The following is a 10,257-nucleotide window of genomic DNA, read 5'->3' as shown; positions in this document are numbered from 1 at the left end:
TTAACACACAATATGAATCACACGAATGAAATCGAGAGGTCAACACACAGTCTTTAGTTAGTTAATAACAACTGTTTAACTTAAGTTTGTCTCGACTTTATGGGCAAGGTTTAACAGACTCATAAGGATAAAAGGAGGTGTGGTGTAAACGTCAATGAGGCAACTACCGAATGACACCAAAAACCAAGACACCTAAATACTATCAAAGAACTGCCAAAACACAAATTTGTGTAAAGGAAGATAAACTCTGAGATAAAAGTACCAGGCTGAAGCTAGCGAACAATAACTAGCGAACAATAAGCCAGCGAACAATAAGGCGATATATCTAAAAACCGAAAAAATGAATAAGACAGCAACGGCCGTCAAATGAAAAATATTTAAAAAGGCAGACATTCCGTCCAAATATTGCAATTTCAACTCTATCGTGAGATAGTATTTATCCCATCCATTGATAAAACAAGTCGCATCTCTTTTTAGGCTAATATTCAGTACCACAGTAAATCTGCATCTGTCAAGGGATTATTTGTAGGTGTAAGACCACTAATGCACCCACTTCAATTTAGAACGTATGTAAAAGTAGTCCTTTCCTGTAAAATACAGCACCTTTGATGTCATTTTTTAATTGAACTAAGATACACATTTGCAGAAATGGTGGTTTACCTATTCCATGGCTTCTAGAGAAAAATAATGAGGGGTGTCACGGGGTATGACTATATAGGTCTTGTAGAAGAGAAACAGGCGCATCTTTTGCGCAAGGTATCGAAGGGCGCTATGTTCAAAAATCTGAAACTAGAGCTCAAAATTAAAAAAAAAAATGTTAAAAACAGGGGGGTTGGCCTATTCGATGGTTCTAGAGAAAAATAATGAGGGGTGTCACGGGACATGACTATATAGGTCTTGTAGAAAAGAAACAGGCGCATCTTTTGCGCAAGGTATCGAAGGGCGCTATATTCAAAAATCTGAAACTAGAGCTCAAAATTTAAAAAAAAATGTTAAAAACAGGGGGGTTGGCCTATTCCATGGCTTCTAGAGAAAAATAATGAGGGGTGTCATAGTGTATGACTATAAAGGTCTTGTAGAGGAGAAACAGGCGCATCTTTTGCGCAAGGTATCGAAGGGCGCTATGTTCAAAAATCAGAAACTAGAGCTGAAGATTTAAAAAAAAATGTTAAAAACAGGAGGTTTGGCCTATTCCATGGCTTCTAGAGAAAAATAATGAGGGGTGTCACGGGATATGACTATATAGGTCTTGTAGAGGAGAAACAGGCGCATCTTTTGCGCAAGGTATCGAAGGGCGCTATGTTCAAAAATCTGAAACTAGAGCTCAAAATTAAAAAAAAAAATGTTAAAAACAGGGGGGTTGGCCTATTCCATGGCTTCTAGAGAAAAATAATGAGGGGTGTCACGGGGTACGACTATATAGGTCTTGTAGAGGAGAAACAGGCGCATCATTTGCGCAAGGTATCGAAGGGCGCTATGTTCAAAAATCTGAAACTAGAGCTCAAAATAAAAAAAAAATTGTTAAAAACAGGGGGGTTGGCCTATTCCATGGCTTCTAGAGAAAAATAATGAGGGGTGTCACGGGGTATGACTATATAGGTCTTGTAGAGGAGAAACAGGCGCATTTTTTGCGCAAGGTATCGAAGGGCGCTATGTTCAAAAATCTGAAACTAGAGCTCAAAATTTAAAAAAAAATGTTAGAAAACAGGGGGTTGTCCTATTCCATGGCTTCTAGAGAAAAATAATGAGGAGTGTCACGGGATATGACTATAAAGGTCTTGTAGAAGAGAAACAGGCGCATCTTTTGCGCAAGGTATCGAAGGGTGCTATGTTCAAAAATCTGAAACTAGAGCTCAAAATTAAAAAAAAAAATGTTAAAAACAGGGGGGTTGGCCTATTCCATGGCTTCTAGAGAAAAATAATGAGGGGTGTCACAGGGTATGACTATATAGGTCTTGTAGAGGAGAAACGGGCCCATCTTTTGCGCAAGGTATCGAAGGGCGCTATGTTCAAAAATCTGAAACTAGAGCTCAAAATTAAAAAAAAACTTGTTAAAAACAGGGGGGGTTGGCCTATTCCATGGCTTCTAGAGAAAAATAATGAGGGGTGTCACGGGATATGACTATGAAGGTCTTGTAGAAGAGAAACAGGCGCATCTTTTGCGCAAGCTATTGAAGGGCGCTATGTTCAAAAATCTGAAACAAGAGCTCAAAGTTTAAAAAAAAAATGTTAAAAACAGGGAGTGTGTATATTCCATGGCTTCTAGAGAAAAATAATGAGGGGTGTCACGGAATATGACTATATAGGTCTTGTAGAGGAGAAACAGGCGCATCCTTTGCGCAAGGTATTGAAGGGCGCTATGTTCAAAAATCTGAACTTAAAGCTCAAAATTAAAAAAAAAAATGTTAAAAACAGGGGGGTTGGCCTATTCCATGGCTTCTAGAGAAAAATAATGAGAGGTGGCACGGGGTATGACTATATAGGTCTTGTAGAGGAGAAACAGGCGCATCTTTTGCGCAAGGTATCGAAGGGCGCTATGTTCAAAAATCTGAAACTAGAGCTCAAAATTAAAAAAAAAAATGTTAAAAACAGGGGGGTTGGCCTATTTCATGGCTTCTAGAGAAAAATAATGAGGGGTGTCACGGGACATGACTATATAGGTCTTGTAGAGGAGAAACAGGCGCATCTTTTGCGCAAGGTATCGAAGGGCGCTATGTTCAAAAATCTGAAACTAGAGCTCAAAATTTAAAAAAAAATGTTAGAAAACAGGGGGTTGTCCTATTCCATGGCTTCTAGAGAAAAATAATGAAGGGTGTCACGGGGTACGACTATATAGGTCTTGTAGAGGAGAAACAGGCGCATCCTTTGCGCAAGGTATCGAAGGGCGCTATGTTCAAAAATCTGAAACTTGAGCTCAAAATTAAAAAAAAAAATGTTAAAAACAGGGGGGTTGGCCTATTCCATGGCTTCTAGAGAAAAAAAATGAGGGGTGTCACGGGATATGACTATATAGGTCTTGTAGAGGAGAAACAGGCGCATCTTTTGCGCAAGGTATCGAAGGGCGTTATGTTCAAAAATCTGAAACTAGAGCTCAAAATTAAAAATGTTAAAAACAGGGGGGTTGGCCTATTCCATGGCTTCTAGAGAAAAAAAATGAGGGGTGTCACGGGATATGACTATATAGGTCTTGTAGAGGAGAAACAGGCGCATCTTTTGCGCAAGGTATCGAAGGGCGCTATGTTCGAATATCTGAAACTAGAGCTCAATATTAAAAATGTTAAAAACAGGGGGGTTGGCCTATTCCATGGCTTCTAGAGAAAAATAATGAGGAGTGTCACGGGGTATGACTATATAGGTCTTGTAGAGGAGAAATAGGCGCATCTTTTGCGCAAGGTATCGAAGGGCGCTATGTTCAAAAATCTGAAACTAGAGCTCAAAATAAAAAAAAAAATGTTAAAAACAGGGGGGTTGGCCTATTCCATGGCTTCTAGAGAAAAATAATGAGGGGTGTCACGGGGTATGACTATATAGGTCTTGTAGAGGAGAAACAGGCGCATTTTTTGCGCAAGGTATCGAAGGGCGCTATGTTCAAAAATCTGAAACTAGAGCTCAAAATTTAAAAAAAAAATGTTAAAAACAGGGGGGTTGGCCTATTCCATGGCTTCTAGAGAAAAATAATGAGGGGTGTCACGGGGTATGACTATATAGGTCTTGTAGAGGAGAAACAGGCGCATCCTTTGCGCAAGGTATCGAAGTGCGCTATGTTCAAAAATCTGAAACTTGAGCTCAAAATTAAAAAAAAAAAATGTTAAAAACAGGGGGGGGGTCTATTCCATGGCTTCTAGAGAAAAAGAATGAGGGGTGTCACGGGATATGACTATATAGGTCTTGTAGAGGAGAAACAGGCGCATCTTTTGCGCAAGGTATCGAAGGGCGCTATGTTCAAAAATCTGAAACTAGATCTCAAAATAAAAAAAAAATTGTTAAAAACAGGGGGGTTGGCCTATTCCATGGCTTCTAGAGAAAAATAATGAGGGGTGTCACCGGGTACGACTATATAGGTCTTGTAGAGGAGAAACAGGCGCATCTTTTGCGCAAGGTATCGAAGGGCGCTATGTTCACAAATCTGAAACTAGATCTCAAAATAAAAAAAAATTGTTAAAAACAGGGGGGTTGGCCTATTCCATGGCTTCTAGAGAAAAATAATGAGGGGTGTCACGGGGTATGACTATATAGGTCTTGTAGAGGAGAAACAGGCGCAATTTTTGCGCAAGGTATCGAAGGGCGCTATGTTCAAAAATCTGAAACTAGAGCTCAAAATTAAAAAAAAAAATGTTAAAAACAGGGGGGTTGGCCTATTCCATGGCTTCTAGAGAAAAATAATGAGGGGTGTCACGGGATATGACTATAAAGGTCTTGTAGAGGAGAAACAGGCGCATCTTTTGCGCAAGGTATCGAAGGACGCTATGTTCAAAAATCTGAAACTAGAGCTCAAAATTTAAAAAAAAAATGTTAAAAACAGGGGGGTTGGCCTATTCCATGGCTTCTAGAGAAAAATAATGAGGGGTGTCACGGGGTATGACTATATAGGTCTTGTAGAGGAGAAACAGGCGCATCTTTTGCGCAAGGTATCGAAGGGTGCTATGTTCAAAAATCTGAAACTAGAGCTCAAAATTAGAAAAAAAAAATGTTAAAAACAGGGGGGTTGGCCTATTTCATGGCTTCTAGAGAAAAATACTGAGGGGTGTCACGGGACATGACTATATAGGTCTTGTAGAGGAGAAACAGGCGCATCTTTTGCGCAAGGTATCAAAGGGCGCTTTGTTCAAAAATCTGAAACTAGAGCTCAAAATTTAAAAAAAAATGTTAAAAACAGAGGGGTTGGCCTATTCCATGGCTTCTAGAGAAAAATAATGAAGGGTTTCACGGGGTACGACTATATAGGTCTTGTAGAGGATAAACAGGTGCATCCTTTGCGCAAGGTATCGAAGTGCGCTATGTTCAAAAATCTGAAACTTGAGCTCAAAATTTAAAAAAAAAAATGTTAAAGACAGGGGGAGGGGGGGTTGGTCTATTCCATGGCTTCTAGAGAAAAAGAATGAGGGGTGTCACGGGATATGACTATATAGGTCTTGTAGAGAAGAAACAGGCGCATCTTTTGCGCAAGGTATCGAAGGGCGCTATGTTCAAAAATCTGAAACTAGAGCTCAAAATTAAAAAATGTTAAAAACAGGGGGGTTGGCCTATTCCATGGCTTCTAGAGAAAAATAATGAGGGGTGTCACGGGGTACGACTATATAGGTCTTGTAGAGGAGAAACAGGCGCATCTTTTGCGCAAGGTATCGAAGGGCGCTATGTTCAAAAATCTGAAACTAGAGCTCAAAATAAAAAAAAAATTGTTAAAAACAGGGGGGTTGGCCTATTCCATGGCTTCTAGAGAAAAATAATGAGGGGTGTCACGGGGTATGACTATATAGGTCTTGTAGAGGAGAAACAGGCGCATCTTTTGCGCAAGGTACCGAAGGGCGCTATGTTCAAAAATCTGAAACTAGAGCTCAAAATTTAAAAAAAAAATGTTAAAAACAGGGGGGTTAGTCTATTCCATGGCTTCTAGAGAAAAATAATGAGGAGTGTCACGGGGTATGACTATATACGTCTTGTAGAAGAGAAACAGGCGCATCTTTTGCGCAAGGTATTGAAGGTCGCTATGTTCAAAAATCTGAAACTAGAGCTCAAAATTTAAAAAAAAAATGTTAAAAACAGGGGGTTGGCCTATTCCATGGCTTCTAGAGAAAAATAATGAGGGGTGTCATAGTGTATAACTATATAGGTCTTTTAGAGGAGAAACGGGCCCATCTTTTGCGCAAGGTATCGAAGGGCGCTATGTTCAAAAATCTGAAACTAGAGCTCAAAATTAAAAAAAAACTTGTTAAAAACAGGGGGGTTGGCCTATTCCATGGCTTCTAGAGAAAAATAATGAGGGGTGTCACGGGATATGACTATAAAGGTCTTGTAGAGGAGAAACAGGCGCATCTTTTGTGCAAGGTATCGAAGGGCGCTATGTTCAAAAATTTGAAACAAGAGCTCAAAGTTTAAAAAAAAAATGTTAAAAACAGGGAGTGTGTATATTCCATGGCTTCTAGAGAAAAATAATGAGAGGTGTCACGGAATATAACTATATAGGTCTTGTAGAGGAGAAACAGGCGCATCTTTTGCGCAAGGTATCGAAGGGCGCTATGCTCAAAAATCTGAAACTAGAGCTCAAAATTAAAAAAAAAAAATGTTAAAAACAGGGGGTTGTCCTATTCCATGGCTTCTAGAGAAAAATAATGAGAGTTGTCACGGGATATGACTATATAGGTCTTGTAGAAGAGAAACAGGCGCAACTTTTCCGCAAGGTATCAAAGGGCGCTATGTTCAAAAATCTGAAACTAAAGCTCAAAATTAAAAAAAAAAAATGTTAAAAACAGGGGGGGTGGCCTATTCCATGGCTTCTAGAGAAAAATAATGAGGGGTGTCACGGGACATGACTATATAGGTCTTGTAGAGGAGAAACAGGCGCATCTTTTGCGCAAGGTATCGAAGGGCGCTATGTTCAAAAATCTGAAACTAGAGCTCAAAATTAGAAAAAAAAAATGTTAAAAACAGGGGGGTTGGCCTATTTCATGGCTTCTAGAGAAAAATAATGAGGGGTGTCACGGGACATGACTATATAGGTCTTGTAGAGGAGAAACAGGCGCATCTTTTGCGCAAGGTATCGAAGGGCGCTTTGTTCAAAAATCTGAAACTAGAGCTCAAAATTAAAAAAAAAATGTTAAAAACAGGGGGGTTGGCCTATTCCATGGCTTCTAGAGAAAAATAATGAAGGGTGTCACGGGGTACGACTATATAGGTCTTGTAGAGGAGAAACAGGCGCATCCTTTGCGCAAGGTATCGAAGTGCGCTATGTTCAAAAATCTGAAACTAGAGCTCAAAATTAAAAAATGTTAAAAACAGGGGGGTTGGCCTATTCCATGGCTTCTAGAGAAAAATAATGAGGGGTGTCACGGGGTACGACTATATAGGTCTTGTAGAGGAGAAACAGGCGCATCTTTTGCGCAAGGTATCGAAGGGCGCTATGTTCAAAAATCTGAAACTAGAGCTCAAAATAAAAAAAAAATTGTTAAAAACAGGGGGGTTGGCCTATTCCATGGCTTCTAGAGAAAAATAATGAGGGGTGTCACGGGGTATGACTATATAGGTCTTGTAGAGGAGAAACAGGCGCATCTTTTGCGCAAGGTACCGAAGGGCGCTATGTTCAAAAATCTGAAACTAGAGCTCAAAATTTAAAAAAAAAATGTTAAAAACAGGGGGGTTAGTCTATTCCATGGCTTCTAGAGAAAAATAATGAGGAGTGTCACGGGGTATGACTATATAGGTCTTGTAGAAGAGAAACAGGCGCATCTTTTGCGCAAGGTATTGAAGGTCGCTATGTTCAAAAATCTGAAACTAGAGCTCAAAATTTAAAAAAAAAATGTTAAAAACAGGGGGTTGGCCTATTCCATGGCTTCTAGAGAAAAATAATGAGGGGTGTCATAGTGTATAACTATATAGGTCTTTTAGAGGAGAAACGGGCCCATCTTTTGCGCAAGGTATCGAAGGGCGCTATGTTCAAAAATCTGAAACTAGAGCTCAAAATTAAAAAAAAACTTGTTAAAAACAGGGGGGTTGGCCTATTCCATGGCTTCTAGAGAAAAATAATGAGGGGTGTCACGGGATATGACTATAAAGGTCTTGTAGAGGAGAAACAGGCGCATCTTTTGTGCAAGGTATCGAAGGGCGCTATGTTCAAAAATTTGAAACAAGAGCTCAAAGTTTAAAAAAAAAATGTTAAAAACAGGGAGTGTGTATATTCCATGGCTTCTAGAGAAAAATAATGATCGGTGTCACGGAATATGACTATATAGGTCTTGTAGAGGAGAAACAGGCGCATCTTTTGCGCAAGGTATCGAAGGGCGCTATGCTCAAAAATCTGAAACTAGAGCTCAAAATTAAAAAAAAAAAATGTTAAAAACAGGGGGTTGTCCTATTCCATGGCTTCTAGAGAAAAATAATGAGGGTTGTCACGGGATATGACTATATAGGTCTTGTAGAAGAGAAACAGGCGCAACTTTTCCGCAAGGTATCAAAGGGCGCTATGTTCAAAAATCTGAAACTTAAGCTCAAAATTAAAAAAAAAAAATGTTAAAAACAGGGGGGGTGGCCTATTCCATGGCTTCTAGAGAAAAATAATGAGGGGTGTCACGGGGTATGATTATATAGGTCTTGTAGAGGAGAAACAGGCGCATCTTTTGCGCAAGGTATCGAAGGGCGCTATGTTCAAAAATCTGAAACTAGAGCTCAAAATTAGAAAAAAAAAATGTTAAAAACAGGGGGGTTGGCCTATTTCATGGCTTCTAGAGAAAAATAATGAGGGGTGTCACGGGACATGACTATATAGGTCTTGTAGAGGAGAAACAGGCGCATCTTTTGCGCAAGGTATCGAAGGGCGCTTTGTTCAAAAATCTGAAACTAGAGCTCAAAATTAAAAAAAAAATGTTAAAAACAGGGGGGTTGGCCTATTCCATGGCTTCTAGAGAAAAATAATGAAGGGTGTCACGGGGTACGACTATATAGGTCTTGTAGAGGAGAAACAGGCGCATCCTTTGCGCAAGGTATCGAAGTGCGCTATGTTCAAAAATCTGAAACTTGAGCTCAAAATTAAAAAAAAAAATGTTAAAAACAGGGGGGTTGGGGGGAGGGATTGGTCTATTCCATGGCTTCTAGAGAAAAAGAATGAGGGGTGTCACGGGATATGACTATATAGGTCTTGTAGAGGAGAAACAGGCGCATCTTTTGCGCAAGGTATCGAAGGGCGCTATGTTCAAAAATCTGAAACTAGAGCTCAAAAATAAAAAATGTTAAAAACAGGGGGGTTGGCCTATTCCATGGCTTCTAGAGAAAAATAATGAGGGGTGTCACGGGGTACGACTATATAGGTCTTGTAGAGTAGAAACAGGCGCATCTTTTGCGCAAGGTATCGAAGGGCGCTATGTTCAAAAATCTGAAACTAGAGCTCAAAATTTAAAAAAAAAATGTTAAAAACAGGGGGGTTGGCCTATTCCATGGCTTCTAGAGAAAAACAATGAGGAGTGTCACGGGGTATGACTATATAGGTCTTGTAGAGGAGAAACAGGCGCATCTTTTGCGCAAGGTATCGAAGGGTGCTATGTTAAAAATTTGAAACTAGAGCTCAAAATTAAAAAAAAAATGTTAAAAACAGTGGGTTGGCCTATACCATGGCTTCTACAGAAAAATAATGGTGGGTAGTAGTGTAAAAAGGAGGATTCTGCTGCATTTGCCATTTTTAAGCGCAAATCCTGCATAGGGACCCCAACCTCAATCATAAAATGCAAATTCATTGTGTTTCAACTAGTCTAAGGGTAGAAACAAGGATATGGCTTTTTGTAAACAATGGTAGATACACCTTAAAGGGAAGTAATCCTAGGGGTAGATACAGAAATATGGCTTTCGTACAGAAGATGGAGGAACTCAGAAGTTAAAAAATCGTAGACGACGATTTTATTAATGACAATGTTTTTAAAGGAAAAGGCAAAGGACCAGAGCCTGGAAATTCTAAAATGGAAGACACTCCCAACCTGGGTAAAATATAAAATTCTAGAAGTGGTAGAAGTAGATGGGAAGTTTGGGAGGAGTAAGATCTTCACCTTGAAAAACAGAGAAGGAGAAACGACAAGAGTATGGGCCTGCAGTAGTCTGAACAGAGAGAAGGAACCCTTGGAAGGAGCCTTCGTGAGAAGTAAAGGCTTAAAAGTTAGTAAAATGACCAAACAGGAGTACTTTTCTTGCGATCTTGTAAGAAATTAATTAAAAAAAAAAATTAAAAATGGGTTGGATGGGGTACAAAACAAATTTCCATCCGATATTTCTGCCGGATCGGAATTTTTTTTTTTTTTTTTGTGTTTTTTTTTTATGCTTGAAACGGAGCACATCGTGAAGTGAAGCAGAACGGAACACATCGTGAAACGATGTGTGTAGTGAAGCGTAATGAAATGATGTGTGACGTTTTTACGGCGCATGCGCATTAAGGTCCTCACTAAAAGTGGTGGAAGGTTGTCGCAGCTGATCTTTCTCATCATAGTAGTTCTTGAGGCAGCTTGTGATCTTACCAAACTCAGCATCATCAATTTGTTCATCATCAGTCAAAGCAGTACTAAT

The 10,257-nt window shown here is 39.5% G+C and overlaps 1 long non-coding RNA gene across 22 annotated transcripts; it reads left to right on the top strand.

Annotated features, from left to right (window-relative positions):
* The first annotated feature begins 265 nt into the window (after positions 1-265).
* LOC127724100 (uncharacterized) lies at positions 266-9,870 on the top strand. Of its 22 annotated transcripts, none has more exons than XR_007992341.1 (9): positions 266-718; positions 1,071-1,599; positions 1,776-1,813; positions 3,570-3,708; positions 3,886-3,923; positions 4,275-4,806; positions 6,399-7,455; positions 8,340-8,517; positions 9,056-9,870. It is a non-coding gene; the product is annotated as an uncharacterized LOC127724100 (long non-coding RNA). The 22 variants fall into 22 exon arrangements; XR_007992356.1 differs by lacking the exon at positions 9,056-9,870 and adding an exon at positions 895-932 and having other exon boundaries at positions 644-718; positions 1,285-1,599; positions 8,340-8,759; XR_007992342.1 differs by lacking the exon at positions 8,340-8,517 and having other exon boundaries at positions 6,399-7,278.
* The last annotated feature ends 387 nt before the right edge of the window (positions 9,871-10,257 follow it).

This window comes from Mytilus californianus, unplaced genomic scaffold, assembly GCF_021869535.1.
Source record: "Mytilus californianus isolate M0D057914Y unplaced genomic scaffold, xbMytCali1.0.p SCAF_14, whole genome shotgun sequence".
NCBI lineage: Eukaryota > Metazoa > Mollusca > Bivalvia > Mytilida > Mytilidae > Mytilus > Mytilus californianus.
The sequence above is the reverse complement of the archived record's forward strand: the minus strand, read 5'-3'. Positions and strand labels throughout refer to the sequence as shown.